At 46.0% G+C, this 16,931-nt stretch overlaps 2 long non-coding RNA genes across 13 annotated transcripts in view; one reads left to right on the top strand and one right to left on the bottom strand.

Moving 5' to 3' along the window:
* LOC117196918 (uncharacterized) overlaps positions 1–16,931 on the top strand; it is a 102,275-nt gene that overhangs the window by 51,357 nt on the left and 33,987 nt on the right. For 6 of the 12 annotated variants that reach the window (XR_007471091.1, XR_007471088.1, XR_007471090.1 and 3 more), the window contains exons 5-7: positions 8,730–8,906; positions 9,988–10,094; positions 16,324–16,444. The exons of 1 other annotated variant lie outside the window; for it this stretch is intronic. This is a non-coding gene — a long non-coding RNA (uncharacterized LOC117196918). The remainder of the gene's footprint in view (positions 1–8,729; positions 8,907–9,987; positions 10,095–16,323; positions 16,445–16,931) is intronic. 5 more of the 12 variants (XR_007471087.1, XR_007471083.1, XR_007471082.1 and 2 more) reach the window with 4 other exon arrangements.
* On the bottom strand, positions 2,245–16,325 carry LOC117196919 (uncharacterized). Its single transcript, XR_004477346.2, has 3 exons — positions 12,840–16,325; positions 12,506–12,703; positions 2,245–7,925 (listed from the first exon to the last, which is right to left on the bottom strand). It is a non-coding gene; the product is annotated as an uncharacterized LOC117196919 (long non-coding RNA).

The following is a 16,931-nucleotide window of genomic DNA, read 5'->3' as shown; positions in this document are numbered from 1 at the left end:
GCCTCTGGTTCCTCCAGGACGGGATACAGGGAGCAAAGATGGGTATAAAGGACAGAAACTGTCTACCTGACTGGGGCCATTATATAGAGCCACTGGAAAGTGGCACAGGTATTGCAGAAGAAGAGGGAACAAGAGAATGGTCATGTCCCAGGTCTCGAGCAAATTCTTTGAGCAGGAAAGAATTCAAAAGCGAGCCATGGTAAAGTGGAAGCGAGTTTATTTAGAGAGATACACATTCCATAGGCAGAAAGCAGTCCATCACAGCAGGTAAGAGTGGGCCCGGGGTGTGTGGTGTGGTTAGTTTTTACGGGCTGGGTAATTTCATAGGCTAATAATTGGGAAGATTATTCCAACTATTTTAGGGAAGGGGGCGGGGATTTCCAGGAATTGGGCCACCAAATTGGGCCTTACAATGCCAGCCTCAGAACTGTCATGGTGCCTGTGGATGTGTCACTTAGCATATGTTACCGTATTACAATGAGCATATAATGAGGCTCAAGGTCTACCAGAAGTCGAATTTCCCTCCATCTTGGGCCTAGTAGGTTCTAACCAGTTTTTGTGGGTCCTGTGTTTCTCAATGGCTGTGTCATTCTTTTAATGGTTGTGCCCTGCCTCCATCCCTCCTGTCTCACAGGTGAGCCCTCCTGCTTTGTTGAGTTCTTTTGAGGCCCCTATGGAGTGGGAGAGCAGTGAGTGTGCACTCAGCTTTCCTCAGAAAGGACTATACCCCTACAGCCCCCCACTTAAGTGCCCTCGGCTTCCGCTTTTGTTGACAGAGCACTCCCACACATACACCACCCCTCCCCCTACCCTGTGGTCATCTGCCCTGACAAGCAGAGCTTAAAAGACCTTAAAAGAGGGCTTCCCTGGTGGCGCAGTGGTTGAGAGTCCGCCTGACGATGCAGGGGACACGGGTTCGTGCCCCGGTCCGGGAAGATCCCACATGCCGCGGAGCGGCTGGGCCCGTGAGCCATGGCCGCTGGACCTGCGCGTCCAGAGCCTGTGCTCCGCGGCGGGAGAGGCCACAGCGGTGAGAGGCCCGCGTACCGCAAAAAAAAAAAAAAAAAAAAAAAAAAAGACCTTAAAAGAAATTGGAAAACAGCTCAAAGCTTTTCTCCCACTGTGTCCATTCGAACTCTATTCTGCCGGAGAGACCCTCTGAGACCCCCGGTGGGACACAGCTGTTCCTGGGTAGCACTCCCCTCCCTCCGCCATCAGCAGCAGGGGCAGCCAGCACCTCTGCTTTGAACTTCTCCCGTCTTCCTCATAGCAGGAAACCCATGCCAAGCACACCGGGTCCACCTTTTGGGTCCCCTCGCTTGGCTTGAGGGGAAGGGAGCCACCCAGGACTCCAGGACGACTCTCTCCTTAGAATCTTCACGGCTAACATTTAGAATGAATCTCCTGAAGATGAATAAGTGATAGGTTCAGTAAGGCCGAACTCCGGTTCTTCGGGGTTTTTTGTTTTTGTTTCGTTTCGTTTTGTTTTGTTTTGTTTTTTAATTTAACAAGTCCTGCCCACATGGTCCAGCACCTTTCTTTTAAAAAAGAGTGTTCTTGTTACCTATTTTATCAGTTTAGGGGGCCTCAGCTCTGCCTAAAGGAACAAGGAAAGTCCTGTACTACCTCTCTGTTACTCTTTTTTTGGGGGGGAGTGGGTTGTGGTTGTAATTTTATTTTATTTTTGGCCTTTATTTGTATTGAAGTATGGTTGATTTACAATGTTGTGTTAGTTTTGGGTGTACAGCACAGTGATTCAGTTATACATACATACATATATATGTAAATCTATTCTTTCTCAGATTCTTTTCCATTATAGGTTATTACAAGATATCGAATATAGTTCACTGTGCTTAACAGTAGGCCCTTGTTGGTTATCTATTTTATATATAGTAGTGTGTATCTGTTAATCCCAAACTCCCAATTTATCTCTCCCCCCCCTGTTATTCTTAATGAAAGAAATATCTACAATTTGTATAGCACTTCCTCAGGGCACCACTAGACACTGTGTGCCATGTGGATGGTACCCCCTAGAGTTGTGCAGCACACAGCCTGCACAGCTGAGGTGGCAGCCTTGTGATTTATGGTTTTGCTTTAAGAGCTATAGGCTCTTTCACATACATAATAGCAGTAGTTGTCTTTTTTTTTAAGCATATAGAATGTACCAGTATAAATTACACAGTACAGCGTATACACTTTTGCTCAGCACTAAGCAGACAGGATTTGAATTTGTCACCTCAGGCCATGCTCTTTTTCCTTTTGGATTCCACCAGTTATCCTACAGATGAGCAAACTCCAGCTCAGAGAGGTAGCACAGCTGGCTTTGAGTCGCACAGCGTCTTCCGCTTTATTTCACAGACTTAATGTATCTTGAAGAATGTGATCTTAAAGGAGAATCTCAGGGAGAGGCATAATAATATTGAACACACACACGCACACACACACACACACACACACACACACACACACACACACAAGATATGGCTCAAGCTCTTGTAGCATCTTTCTGTTCCTTTCCTCTATGTATAGTTGTCTGGGCGTCTTGAGGGAAGGTAGGCTGGGATGGCAGGCGATCCTGAGAGGGGAGCCCTGCATGTATTACCCACAGAAAGTGTTTGGTTCTCTTAGCTTGGATTAAAAGAAAGAAAGAGGTTAAATGTAAGGTGGACTCAATGCAAATCCAGCAAGTGAAATTGAAATTCTGTAACCCAACACTTGTGTTTTTTCAAAAATGAATATTTACTGATTTTTTCTGACTAAATATAATACACGCTCAAGTAAAAAATTTATGTGATACTGCAAAGTATCAAGAAAAATATAAAACCCTGTTACCCAAAGATTAACCAGGTTTGTTTATTATTTTAAAACTGACAAAGGGGGCTTCCCTGGTGGCGCAGTGGTTGAGAGTCCGCCTGCCGATGCAGGGGACGCGGGTTCATGCCCCGGTCCGGGAAGATCCCACATGCCGTGGAGTGGCTGGGCCCGTGAGCCATGGCCGCTGAGCCTGCGCGGCCGGAGCCTGTGCTCCACAACAGGAGAGGCCACAGCAGTGAGAGACCCGCGTACCGCAAAAAAAAAAAAAAAAAAAAAACTGACAAAGGGAAATTGCACTTTTATTTGCTCCTTATGACTGTCCTATTGGGGCTGAGGTTACAGGCATTTTTTAGTCCTAAGAAGACAGAGAAGACCAGAACTCATATTGTGTAACAGGGAGAATGGCCTACATAAACCTGGACCCAGCTATTCTTAGTCAAAACTACTTTTTTTTCCTCCATCTTCAGTTAAAAGTCAGTCTCTTCTCCCTTAGTTCAGTATTAAAAGTGATTTACAGACTAGAAAAACAATTCCTCCATTATATTAGGGGCTCAATAAATGCTCTCAGTTGAAATGGAATGAAATAGATGGACGATGGGGGCAGGGACCATAGTCTGAGATCTAATGAAATCTGGTCTAATGGAGGAATTAAGGTAAATACATGGGTGGGTCAGAGAGATCTGGCTCTGTCCCTCCTAACTGTTTGACTCTGGGCAAAGGTTCCACATGTGCCCAAATGGACGTAGGTACCAAATATAAGATAGCACTTAACTTTCCAACGGGGAAATCCTCTCGTAATATTTTGGTCAACCTGAGCACATAAAGCTTTTAGTGAGATAGATGAAATTGTGATGTACTTTTTCAATAAATGAATTTAGTTACACATCCATGTTTAATACCATTTATGCAATATAATAAATTAATTTATAAATACCGCTTTTTTCCACTTTCATATTTCACTTAAAAAATCTATTTAAATTCTTCATGTACCTCTTGGTCATCAACGTCCTAACTGCGACTAGACCCATTTATTCGGCATTCTCACTGCCGTCTGGATTGTCGGAGATTCTCTTGGACCCTTTATGGGATGCTTTCCCTGGAAGTTTTATCCCAATCCACAAAGTGTCCATTCGAATAGCATTAGTCAGTTCAGGCCTTCACCGGTCTCTCCAACATAACTGCTCACTGTTCTGCTTTTTAAAGTGATCATAAAAAGCTTGTTTATAGCAACTTCCAGCATTGCAAATGTAAAGTCACATTCCCAGGAATAGCTAACAAAACTGTGTTACATTTTCTCACCTCCTTTTGTACTGAGTTGGTGATCTCTGTGAGCTTCCAAAACTAGAAATTTGGAAAGCATTGGTGTAACATGAGAGGCATGGCAAGGACCCTGTGATGTTGTGATTTATGTTAAGAAATATATATGTGGTCTTTTTCCCATTTCTGGTTCAGAGCTCCTAAAATCCTTGGAATTTCCTAAGTGATAAGAGCCATAAGGTGAAATGGGTGTCTTTCATTATTCTTATAATAGGCCCCTTTCAACCACACCTGAATTTATTAATGAGCTGATTTTTGGAAATTCCCAAGATAACCTAAGAATAGGGGCTGGTTGCCAGGGGAACCAACCTTGGGATTAGAGAGATGAAATTTTCACTCTCACCAGCTTGAGCTCGGGAGAGGGGCAAGAAGCTGAAGGTTAAATCAATCACCGACAGCCAATGATTTGATCATATATGCATACGTAATGAAGCCATGAGTGACACTCCTAGAGAGGGCACGGAGGCTCTGGTGCCCTTCCCATGTAACTGGCCCTATGCATCTTTCCCATCTGGCTGTTCCTGAGTTATATCCTTTTATAAGAAATGGGTAATCTAATTTATTTATTTTATTCATTTATTTTTGGCTACCGTTGGGTCTTTGTTGCTGCGTGTGGGCTTTCTCTAGTTGCAGTGAGCGGGGGCTACTCCTCGTTGCAGTGTATGCACTTCTCATTGCGATGGCTTCTCTTGTGGAGCGCCGGCTCTAGGCGCACAGGCTCACTAGTTGTGGCGCACGGGCTTAGTTCCTCCATGGCATGTGGGATCTTCCCGGGGCAGGGCTTGAACCCGTGTCCCCTGCAATGGCAGGCGGATTCTTGCCACTGCGCCACCAGGGAAGCCCACAAATGGGTAATCTAGTAAGTAGAGTGTTTTCCTGAGTTCCGTGAGCCACTCTAGCAAATTAATGGACTCAAAGGAGGTGGTCATGGGAAACTCTGAATATAGCCAGTCGGTCAGAAGCACAGGTGACAACATAGATTTGCCATTGGCATCTGAAGTGGAGGCAGTCTTGTGGACTTGACCTGTGAGATCTAACTACGGTTGGATAGTGTCAGAATTGAGTTGAATTGTAGGCACCAGCTGGTGTCATAGAATGCTTGATGTATGGAAAACCCACACATCTGGTAACCAGAAATGCCAGAAGTGTTAAGTGTTAGTAGGAAAGGAAGCACACAAGAGTGTATTTTTCCTTTACAGACCCCAAAATAAAGTACTCCCCTCTCTTCTGGGCCATAACTTTAGGGGGAAGAAAACCTTGCCTCATTGGTAGACATATACACTTTAGACATATTGGTAGACATATACACTGTGGTTAACATTTTTACACTTTACATGCCCAGGTATAAAATGTAGGTAATAACTGTTAGAATTAACTGTGGGCTCCTGGAGGGCAGGAATTTATTCCTGCATCTAATTTATTCATCCTTGTCCTCTCTGCCCAGCACAGCGACTGGCTCATAACAAGTGCTCAATTATATATTTCTTGGACAAGTGAATGAATCCAAAAGCATTACTTAGTTTACAAGGCAAGCATCCATTTCAGTCTGCAAGACTGTCTGAACCCCAGGCTCTTCTCACACGTTTGGGTGGGGGAACTGGCCCAAACCAAGTGATTACGTAGGCTAATGTGTCACACCCATGACTGTAGTCCAGTGCTTGGAACAGTGCTCCACGCATATGGATTTCAAAACCCACCTAAGTTAGAATGTATTCAGACAAGACGCTGATTTTGAATGCTGCCACCTCTACTCCCTCTGGCACAGCTCTGTAACTTCCCGCACTTTGTGAAGCCCAAGGGGTGGCGGAGCAGAGGTTGATTGACTCTGGGAGATCAGTCTGGGCCTGTGGTGGGGCTGGGGAACCCTGGACCCATTACTAAGACAACATCTGAAAATAAAGGACTAGCAGCCAGAAGCGAGTTTGATTCAAAAGAGTGTGGAAGCCGGGTGGCGTTTCCATGGACAGGTCAGAACCCCCATAGAAAGAAATCATGAGGAAACTTTAATAACCAGACAGGACATGGTCAGAAAACCCAAACTGAATTATATTTAGTTAAACAAGTATCACTCCACCACCCTGGTTTTTCTGTTTGCTTTTTTTTTTTAATTTCCTCACATGGTTTTTAATTCACTTTAGTCACTCAACTTTTTTTTTTTAATTAATTTATTTGGCTGTGTGGGGTCTTAGATGCAGCACGTGGGATCTTTTGTTGTGGCGCTCAGGCTCTTCCTTGCAGCTTGTGGGCTTCTCTAGTTGTGGCGTGGGGCCTCCAGAGCTCACGGGTTCAGTAGTTGCGGCGCGCGGGCTTAGTTGCCCCGCGGCACGTGAGATCTTAGTTCCTGGACCAGGGATCAAACCCGCGTCCCCTTGCATTGGAAGGCGGACTCTTAACCACTGGAGTCCCACCACCCTGTTTTTTTAAGGAGACTTTACCACAAGCCCTTAGGTGCATGTGAGTGCATGTACGAGAGAAGCCTGTACATAATGGGGTACAAGGGGTGACAGCTTCCTATCCTTAAAGGGCTGAAGAAATGGAATCAATAGGGAAGGAGAAAGCAAACATCAGCTGAGCACCAGGCACAACGTTGTGTCTGGTGCTCTCGCCCCGCTGTCAAACAGCCTAGGCTGGAACCCTAGCCCTCCCGCTGACTAGCTGGCTCACCTTAGCCAAGTTAGCAACATCTTTGCTCTCAAGTTTCCCACTTTCAAATGTGAATATCAGTCCCCACCTCATGGGTTTGTGGTGAGGACTGCATGAGTGGATGCATACTGTGGTGGGTTAAAGAGCCACAATAGCTTTGTTATTTCTCCCATCAGATAGTGGAGTCTATTTCCCCTCCCCTGGAGCCTGGGCTGTCCCTGTCACTGGTTTGACCACATGATCAGCAGAATAATGGCCTCCCCAAAAGAGTGTAGAAATTGAGTGGCAGTTTCATGGATGGGACAGAACCTTCATAACCGGACAGGACATGGTCAGAAAATCAAAATTGAACTTATATTTACTTAAATGGGTATCACTCCACCGCCCAACATCAGAGCACTGGCAGATTTGGTTCATAGATGGCTATGAACCATCTTTCTGGATCATAGATGGCTACCTTTTCCTTATGTCCTTACGTGACAGAAGGGACGAGGGAGCTCTCTGGGGTCTCTTGTGCCCCTTAATAAGGGCATTAATCCCATTTATAAGGGCTCCACCCTCATGACCTAATCGCCTCCCAAAGACCTCACCTCCAAATACCATCACATTGGGAATTAGGTTTCAATTATAAATTTGGGGGTACACAACACTTAGTCTATAGCAGCAGATATTATCACATCTGTGATAGTTGGGATTATTGTTGAACAAATATTCCTCCTTTCTGCTTCTCACTGTGAGCAGAGTGGACTTGGCCTTGTGACTCGATTTGGCCAATGGGATGTTAGCAGTGGCGTTACCAAACCCAAACTTGGGTCTGCTCACCCATGCACAGTAAAACCAATCTACTGACACTGGGTTGTTCTGAAGGGAAGTGCAGAGTTTATTGCGGGACACCAAGCAAGGAGTCCAGGGCATCTAGTGCTCAAAACACATGAACTCACCGATGGGTTTCAGCAAAGAATTTTTAAAGACCAGGTGAGGGAGGGGAGTCACAGGGTATGTGATCAGCTCATGCACAATCCTCTGATTGGTTGATGGTGAGGTAACAGGGTGGTGTCACATAATTAATCCTCAGGCTCCGGTAGGTCTGCGGGATACATGCTTGTGGTCATCTAGTAGTTAATTTATTCCGTTTGGCGGGGTTTTAGCATCTGCAAAACAATTCAGGAAATGTACATCGGGTACTGTTATGTAGGTACTTCAAAGAGGAGCTAAAGCAGAGGATATGGGGAGGGGTCTGTCCTGGGAAGGCCCCATAGGGTCCTGTTTGGTTACAGTGACAAAAGCAGAGTCTTTAAATGTCAGCTTGGGCTTTTGCCATCACCACAAGATGCCCAGGAGGCCTGTAGGTCTCAGAAGAACAAGTGGTATATGGAGAAGAGGATCCCAGCCACACCAAAGACCTTCGAGTGAGGTAATACATGACGATTGCTTTATGCCACTGAGCTGTGGGGTGATTGATACACAATCTTTAGGTGAGAAAATTGAGGTTCAGGGAGCCTTGTTTAAAAACAAGAATAGCTCATGGAAATGTTCATAGTAAAGGAAGCTTTTTATTTAGAGAATCGAATGAAAGTCCTTATATTAGTTTTCTAGGACTGAGCTGACAAGTTACTACACACTGTGCGGCTTACAGCGCTGGAAAAGTATTCTCTCCCAGTTCTGGAGGCTAGTTGTCTGAAACCAAGGGGTCAGCCCGACCTTGTTCCTTGGGAAGGCTCTAGGGGAGAGTCCTTCCTGGCCTCTTTCTAATTTTTGGTGGTTCCCGGCAATCCCTGGTGTTCCTTGGCCTGTACCCCTCACTTTTCAAAAGTTCACTTTACGTCACTTCGCTTTTATGAAAGATCTACATTAGAACCTGTTTTCACTAACCAAAAGAAATCTGAAGAGGAATTTGGCTTTTACCCCCCAAAAAAGGCGAAAAGTGAAAATAGCGTTCACCATTGGTTTTGCAGGAGCTGTTATAGAGGCAGCACATCCCCAAGCAGCCAGCACGGCACCACCAAGCTCCTTCCCTGGGAACTACACTCAGCATCTCAACATCCAGCCACCACAGTTCTGAACTGTGTCTGTGAGCACCCGTGCTGCATCTCGATTTATTTTGTGCATCTGTTAGCAAGATGTGTCCTAAGGTAATTGCTTCTTTGCTTTACACGATCTTGGCTTACAAACGTTTTCCTGGGAATGCTCTACTTTCAGATAGGAGGGAAACCGGTAGATGCATCATCACTCCACTCTCTTCCTCCGTCGTCACATGGCCTTCTTCCTTACCCGTGTCTCTGCATCTGATTCTCCTTCTCCTTTCTCTTAGGAGGACACCAGTCATTGGATTTAGGGCCGCCCCCCAATCTAGAATGACCTCATCTTAACTAATTACGTCTGCAAAGACCCTATTTCCAAATAAGGTCACATTCTGAGGTTCTGGGTGGACATGAACTTTGGGAGGACACTACTAAACCCAGTGCAGTTCCTCTGTTTAATACTAGAAAACTAGAGGTATTATTAGGCAGACTATGCTCAAAAGAGAGCTTCAGGCAAAAATTCAGAGAGGGCATAGTTTAAACCTTGAGGGGAACAGGTTGGGAAGACTTGGGGTAGAAGGTAAGACTGAACCTCTGCTTAGGTATGTCATACATCTGTGACAGTTTCGGAGCTGCAAAAGAACACGGTTGAGCGCTGTTGCTCTAGGTCATGTGAAGGTGAGCATTGCTTACTTTGAATAAAACTCTCAAGCCATTTTAGACGCTCACACCATGAGGTACCATTTTCCTTCCACTGGTTTCTCTGTCAGAGCCTTTTGTGATGTGCTTCTGTCCTGATGAGCCCCTCACAGGAGGTGGGGAGCCCTGGATATCACCTCCCTAGTACCTGCTGTCCTCGGGTGATTAATTTCTGGAGGAGTGTATTTCAGAAGTTTGGGAAAACAAATGTGCTATGTGAGTGTTGGCAAGAATACTTTTGAATGTCTACAAACTGGCTATTTCAAAATCAAGCCTGTGTGTGGACAAGACAAAGCTTGAAGTCCTTGGCTAAGACATCATGGGTGCCAAGTTCAAAAGTAGAAGACACCGCTTCTCGAGCTAGTTGATCCAAATACAAAAGAGAATGTAAAATGTTATTACTATATTAAGTCTCACTGTCTCAAATTTTCTTTAACATGCTTGGGCTCTGGGGTCAGGCAGACCTGATTCAAATCCCATTTCTGCTCCCCAGTAGTGATGAGACCTTGATGTGTACCTGCTCTGAGCTTCAGTTTGAAAATCTACGGAATGGTCCTAATACACCTGTGCGAAGACCTGCCATGAGGATTAAATGACAGAGTAAGTGTAAAGGGCCGAGAACAGAGCCAGGTCTGTAGTGGGTCCTCACAATGTTAAAGTTCAGTTCTGTTGCCCTTATCTTCCTGCATAGAGACAGGTGCCGAAGGATGGAGACGTATTACCGTCATTGATCTCGGGAGAGTCCCCAAGTGTAAGGCTCGTGCATCCTTCTCTCCCACCACCAGTCTTTATCCTCGGCACATACAAAGGGCTGGGGCAGGGAGACACCAGAAATGGGAATTTGGAAGGAGACTGGACAGTGCAAAGACGAGGGATGAAAGAGACACAAAAGCACCAGGGAAGGAAGCGTTTGTTTTTTCTTTGGTACGCAGTGGGCTTTTTGCCCCTTATGGAAGGAGGTCGAGGCATTGATGGTCCTGCAGAGGAAGAGTGGAAGAGTGAAGGCTCGCTAAGGCTACAGGCAGGAGGAAGAGGTGCACAGGGGTCTGCGGAGACTAGGAAGATGGGTCAGGACAGAAGAGCCTGGACTGTCCCCCCGAGCCAAGTCGGGAGAGCAGGGCGAGTCGGAGGAGGACAGACAAGCTCATCTAATCTAGCTCCTGGTAACAGCAAGTGGGGTCACCGTGTCTGGGCCACTTCACATAATAATTAGAGCTAACATTTACAGAGCACTTACCACAGCTGTATATCAACTCATTTAATCTGAATTACAGCTCTACCAGGCGGTTACTGAGGCCCAGAGAAGGTGTGGTTACCAAAAGGTGATCCAGTGATCCTTACCTCCTGGTGGGACACCCCTGAGGATTTCCCTACCACACTGAACCTTCAGGTTGGGAACTAGGGCCGCCCTGCCCCTGATACTTGCCTGTGACCTTGCTTTTGGAGGACATGTTTCTGCAGCTCAGCCTTGGCACCCTGTGCAAAAGCTGGTGGCATCTGTCCCTCTGCCACAGGAAACAGACACTGAGACAGTCCTGCCTCACACCCTGAGGTCCTGAACAAGCCAGGCCTGCCCCTTCCTGTCTATCCTCTGAGGGCTGGGAGAAGACAGGCATGATTCTGGTGGTGAAGGAGGGCGGTGAGGACTTTGCCCCCAACTCCTGAGTATACAACAGTTCCTGCTGTCAGGGAATTGAAAAAGCTTAAGGAGGCAAAGCTTTTTGTTCTATAATTATGGTGGGTAAGAAATTTAAAGGGCAAGTACCACTAGGAGCAAGAGGTAGGCATTGACTTGAACTCACATTAAGTCTAAAGAATTCTGAGAGCTGAGTTCAGAGCAACTGGGGCTCCGGTTGGAAGTGAGGGACAAAAAGAATCCACAGAGGAAGAAAAGGCAGGAAGAAGAGGAAGGCTTGGTTTCACCAAAATAAACAATAGTTCCTCAAACTAGTCCTGCCTGGAAGTGCTCTTTAGGTCCGTTTCCTAAAATCTCCAGATTTCAGCGAAGACGCGGCAGGCTAAGCAGCTGACTGAAGGACACGGGGGTGGGTGAAAGTAGCTGGATTCACTCACCGGACACAGGTTTGCCAGAAAAGGAAGTGAGGGTGTCAGGGACATTATTTCCACTTCCTGGATACACATTCAGACGTGCAACAACTGAGTCCTAACAGGACGAGGCAATAAAATAATCGAGCACCCCAGGCGGTACCACACCCCACGCCAATTCAGAATAGAGTAAGAACTAGTAGTCGTATTTATAAGGCTTCCAAAGAGCAATGCCTAGCTGCCACCTTAAATCTAAAGGACCACAGAGATACCTCAAGAATACTTCTTTAAAAATCCAGCTCTGAAAAGATTGGACACAACCTCTTTGCCTTTTAATAAAATTAAATAAATTGTGGTACATTCAGACGATGGAATACCATGTGGCCTCTCCAGAAACCGAGCTGTTTTCTAGGTAGTGGTGTGGAATAATCACCAAGATAAATGTGAAAAAAGCCAGAAGCAGAACAGTCTGGATAATACGCTACGTAGAGTGCAAAGTACATTTTACATTTGCACAAAATCATAACATACCCATGTTCTTGTATATGCGTAAAATGTCTCTAGAATAACCATGAATGCGTATGAGCTAGTAAAAATAATGACGGCGTTATAAGTCAGGACAGAGATTCTCCTTATGGGGGGGGCATGCAGGGCGCTTCTGGGATGCCGCTGATTTTCTGTTCCTGACCTGGATGCTGGTTACACGATGTGTTTAGTTCGTGAACACTCACTGGTCTGTATTTAGGATTTGTACACTTTTCTATGTTATACTTCAAAAAATTTTGGAAAAAGTTTTTGATTAATAAATAAGTAAAAGAATATAAATTTTAAAATAATTTTGAATGATAATGAAAACATAACTCCAAACTCAGGCAATGCAGGAGGTTCTCAGCCCCTTTCCCGGCAGATTAGTCCTATCACTCACACGCCCCCCTGATTCAAGACTGGGGATGAAAGAGGCTTACGTTTCAGCGGTCCCCAATCTGGCCTCATTTACTCTTCCTTCACGCTGACCTCAGCCTCCTGTTTATCAATTGCTTCAGGACTTTTTTTCTTTTCCCAAAACAGATTAAGCCACAGTTGTTCATCTGTTCAACAACGTCTGCCCACTGTGCATGCAGTCTGTGGCTCTGCAGGGCTGGGTGCTGCAGAAAAACTGCTGGCTGTGAAACAGAAGGGGAGTTGTTTTATTTCAAGCCGGTACTTTTCAGCGTGAGCAAGCATATTTCTTGTTTTAAAAAAAAAGGTGAAGACTTAATTCCTTGATCTCTTACATTGAGGAGAAAGAAAAAAACATACCGTTTTCCTCATACAAGGTGGTGATATTTTTCTTAAAGGGGTCACAGATTGGCCCAGAAAGAAAAAAATCAAGTGCTCTCCAACCCCACTTTCAAATTTGATCCTAGGCATTCCCTTTGAGGAAAGTTGGGTGTCTGCCCAGGAAGTTTGGAGCAGTGGCCAAGATTCACTCATACCTGGGATATATAGCCTCCTGGAGAAGGGGCAGGCAGGAGCTTGGCATTTACTGAAGACCTACTGTGTGCCGAGCACTGCGTTTGACGCTTCCACCATTATTACATTCATATCACAATAACTCTAGGAAGTGGATACTGCTATTTTGCCCATTTTACAGAAGGAAACTAAACCTCTGAGTGCTTATCTCACCCAATATGTACTGGCTTAAAACAACACATTATTATATTGCTTATGATTCTCTGAGGCTCAGCTGGAGGTGAGGGTGTCTCACTTGGGGTCTCTAATGCAGGTGCGCTTAGGCATTGGCTGTGGCTACAGTTAGTTATCTGAAGGCTCCACTGAGCTAGATGTGCAAACACAGCTTTGTTGCACAAATGCTAGCTGGGGCTGTCACCCCAGAGTACCGACAGCAGCCTCTCTGAGAAGGAATGTCTCAGGAACATTCTGAGAGCCAGGCAGGGGCTGCAAGTCTTCTCTGCCCTAGCATCACTTCTACTGCACCCTCTTGGTCAAAGGAGAAGGGGAATCAAGTCTGCCTCTCAATGGGAGGAGGAGTAGAAAAGAATTTGCAGCCATCTTTAATCTATCATACCTGAAAGTGGTGAAGCCAGGATTTGAAGCCAGGTCAGCCTGACTTCTTCCTTTACGGTCACCTTCGGCTTAATTATGAACTTGCCCAAGTACTGGAAATGGCCATTATCGATTCTGGTGTTTGAAAAGGAAGTTAGGTGGCAATATCAACACCACTTATATAACATCTTGTCAAAGATGCCAGTGCGCGGACTTCCCTGGTGGCACAGTGGTTAAGAATCCGCCTGCCGATGCAGGGGACACGGGTTCAAGCCCTGGTCCGGGACAATCCCACATGTGGCAGAGCAACTAAGCCCGTGTGCCACAACTACTGAGCCTGCCCTCTAGAGCCCGCGAGCCACAACTACTGAGCCCACGCACCACAGCTACTGAGCCCGCGTGCCGGAACTACTGAAGCCCGCGCGCCTAGAGCCCGTGCTCCACAGTAAGAGAAGCCACCACAATGAGAAGCCCACGCACCACAACGAAGAGTAGCCTCCGCTTCCTGCAACTAGAGAAAGTCCACGCGCAGCAACGAAGACCCAACGCAGCCAAAAATAAATAAATAAATAAAAATGGTTACTTTAGAAAAAACTTATGAATTGTTCATTAAAAAAAAAAAAAGGATGCCAGTGTAGGCTGCACCAAGGTCTACCAAAAAGGGCCCCAGTCTTCCCTCTAACCACAGGAAATTGCTGTATTTTCTAACAACATGTGAGCATCTTGGGAACCACTGAGTCCAATGCCCGCAAGCCTCAGAGATGCCAGGCTGCCCTCCTTCTGAGGTGGCTGATTCTTCCGCCATAAGATGCTAGGCCCTAGTTGAACCTGGACATCTAGGTTAGGCGTTCTCTGGAGGCTCTCGAACAAGTGCTACTTGTGATCCTAACCAAAGGTCTGTGAGCTTCAAAACTAACTTTTTACCATGGTTCTTTTTAGACATCAGAGAGCCCCAGCCACACTCCCCTGCCACCAACCTACTGTCTCTGCAGTAACCCATCCTCTCTAAAGACCCATCTGTGCACCATCTTTGGTTCATCTCTGTTGTTGTGTCCTATGCTCCTCCAGATTTTTCTGCTATGCTGTCTGGCGCTATGAGATGAAGGTGTGAATGGGCTTCACTAGGGTACAAGACAAGCCCAGTCATCCCGGGGCACTGAGGTTCAGTCAAGGCCAGTCATAGGGATCCAGCCCTGGGAAATTAAGGTCTTCCCCCAAGAGGTCCTGGACAGGGTGTTTCATTCCTGCAGCACCACTGCAGCTTTTAGTCATTCCTTGAATGCTCCATTGGTGCTATGCCTTGCCAGGCACTGCCTTTCTCATCGTCTCATTCTAAGCACCTCTTCCCTGGCCTCAGTTGCCTTCTCTCCTCGGAGAGGCTCCCAGACCCCACCTCTGGTGAAGAGTCATCTGCTTCAAGCATTCACTGAATAAAGAAACTTCACTGTTAAATTTTAGAAAAAGATTTTAAAGATGAGGGGAGGAGGCAGCTTAAAGAATCTGAATGCTGCAAAGTGGAGAGTTTAAAACCTAATTGCTTTTGGACTTCCCTGGTGGTGCAGTGGTTAAGAATCCATCTGCCAATGCAGGGGACATGGGTTTGAGCCCTGGTCTGGGAAGATCCCACATGCCGCGGAGCAACTATGGCCACAACTAGTGAGCCTGCGCTCTAGAGCCCGGGAGCCACAACTTCTGAGCCCGTGTGCCTAGAGCCCGTGCTCCACAACAAGAGAAGCCACCGCAATGAGAAGCCCGGGCACCGCAACAAAAAGTAGTAGCCCCCGCTCGCCGCAACAAGAGAAAGCCTACGCGCAGCAACGGAAGACCCAACGTAGCCAAAAATAAATAAACAAATTTATTAAAAAAACAACAACAGGGGCTTCCCTGGTGGCGCAGTGGTTGAGAATCTGCCTGCCAATGCAGGGGACATGGGTTTGAGCCCTGGTCTGGGAAGATCCCACATGCCACAGAGCAACTAAGCCCGTGAGCCACAACCACTGAGCCTGCGCGTATGGGGCTTGTGCTCTGCAACAAGAGAGGCCGCGACAGTGAGAAGCCTGCGCACCGCTATGAAGAGCGGCCCCTGCTCGCCGAGACTAGAGAAAGCCCTCGCACAGAAACGAAGACCCGACACAGCCAAATAAATTCATTTTAAAAAAAACCAACTAACTACTCTTTACACATGGGCCTGGAAATGGTCTCAATCAATGTTTATTGAATGATTAAGCGAACTTTACATTCATACTGTTCGTAAATAAGAGGATTTTTAAAATAAGCTAATCATTAGATGAGATTGCAAGAGGGAGTTAAACTCAATTAAGAGGATAGTTCTCAAACCTTTTGTTTTATCCATTCCAAATAATAGGCATCTTACAAATTTCAAGTGTGCCTTAGGTATTTGTTAAAGAAAGTCTAAGACTTGTCTCCATTAGGCAAGATTTCATATTGGTTAGTTTACGTCGGCGCTTAAAAGCAATAACGCTGCATAGCTTTCAAATAGACCTTCTAATTTTTTACCAATTCAAAATGATCTCTAAACTTTTCACCCACCATACACCAAAAAGTCTCCTGGCAAAATAGATCTTAAGAATAAAGCTTAGTGTTTTCATCTGTCAAATAGAGATAGAAATGGGTGTATCACCACTGTATCATACTGTGGTCACTGAGACTTAAGTGAGATTGGGACAGAAAAATATTTAGAGAAATTGACAATTTTCCCCCTATGTTTATTTCCTAGTGTCCCTTGCCCTACTCCTGATTCTGTCTGTAGTCTTTCCTTATCGCCTTGAAGTCAGTAGCATTTATTGCCTCAGGGGAAGAGTGATAAGGCAGAAAAACCAGAAAACTACTTAGGACTGGTAAGAATGAAGCCCTTTGAACTGCAAAAATTTAACCCTTGAATAATTGAAGCATGAAGTTTGCGCCATAAATATTAGAAATGGAAAAACTGAGACCTAGGCATACAAGGATTATCAAAACCCTGGAAGGGAGGAGAGAAGCAGAGGGGAGGCAAAACATAGGTATTAGGTCCCTGAGAAAGGGGCCTCGCCCCTCTCCCCTCCACCCTCCTGGAGGAGAGGTGGTGGTGTCCTCCCCACTCAGGGGCTGAGGAATTTGTCAGACAGAAGCGCCCGGCAGGAAGGTGAGGTGTGTGGTTCTCTTGGCGAAGTGGGAGGTGGTTTTGAGGCACCAGAGAGAACCATGGCTTTAAGGTGTGGAGCAAAGGGGCAAAGCAGGCCGAGGCCTGATGGAATGTCAAGTCTGGTAATTCGGACTGATAACGTTAATTTGCATATCATGACCCACAGAAAGGAGGCCACCCCAGGGGCCCCGCCCATGACACAG

This window comes from Orcinus orca, chromosome 13, assembly GCF_937001465.1.
Source record: "Orcinus orca chromosome 13, mOrcOrc1.1, whole genome shotgun sequence".
NCBI lineage: Eukaryota > Metazoa > Chordata > Mammalia > Artiodactyla > Delphinidae > Orcinus > Orcinus orca.
The sequence above is the reverse complement of the archived record's forward strand: the minus strand, read 5'-3'. Positions and strand labels throughout refer to the sequence as shown.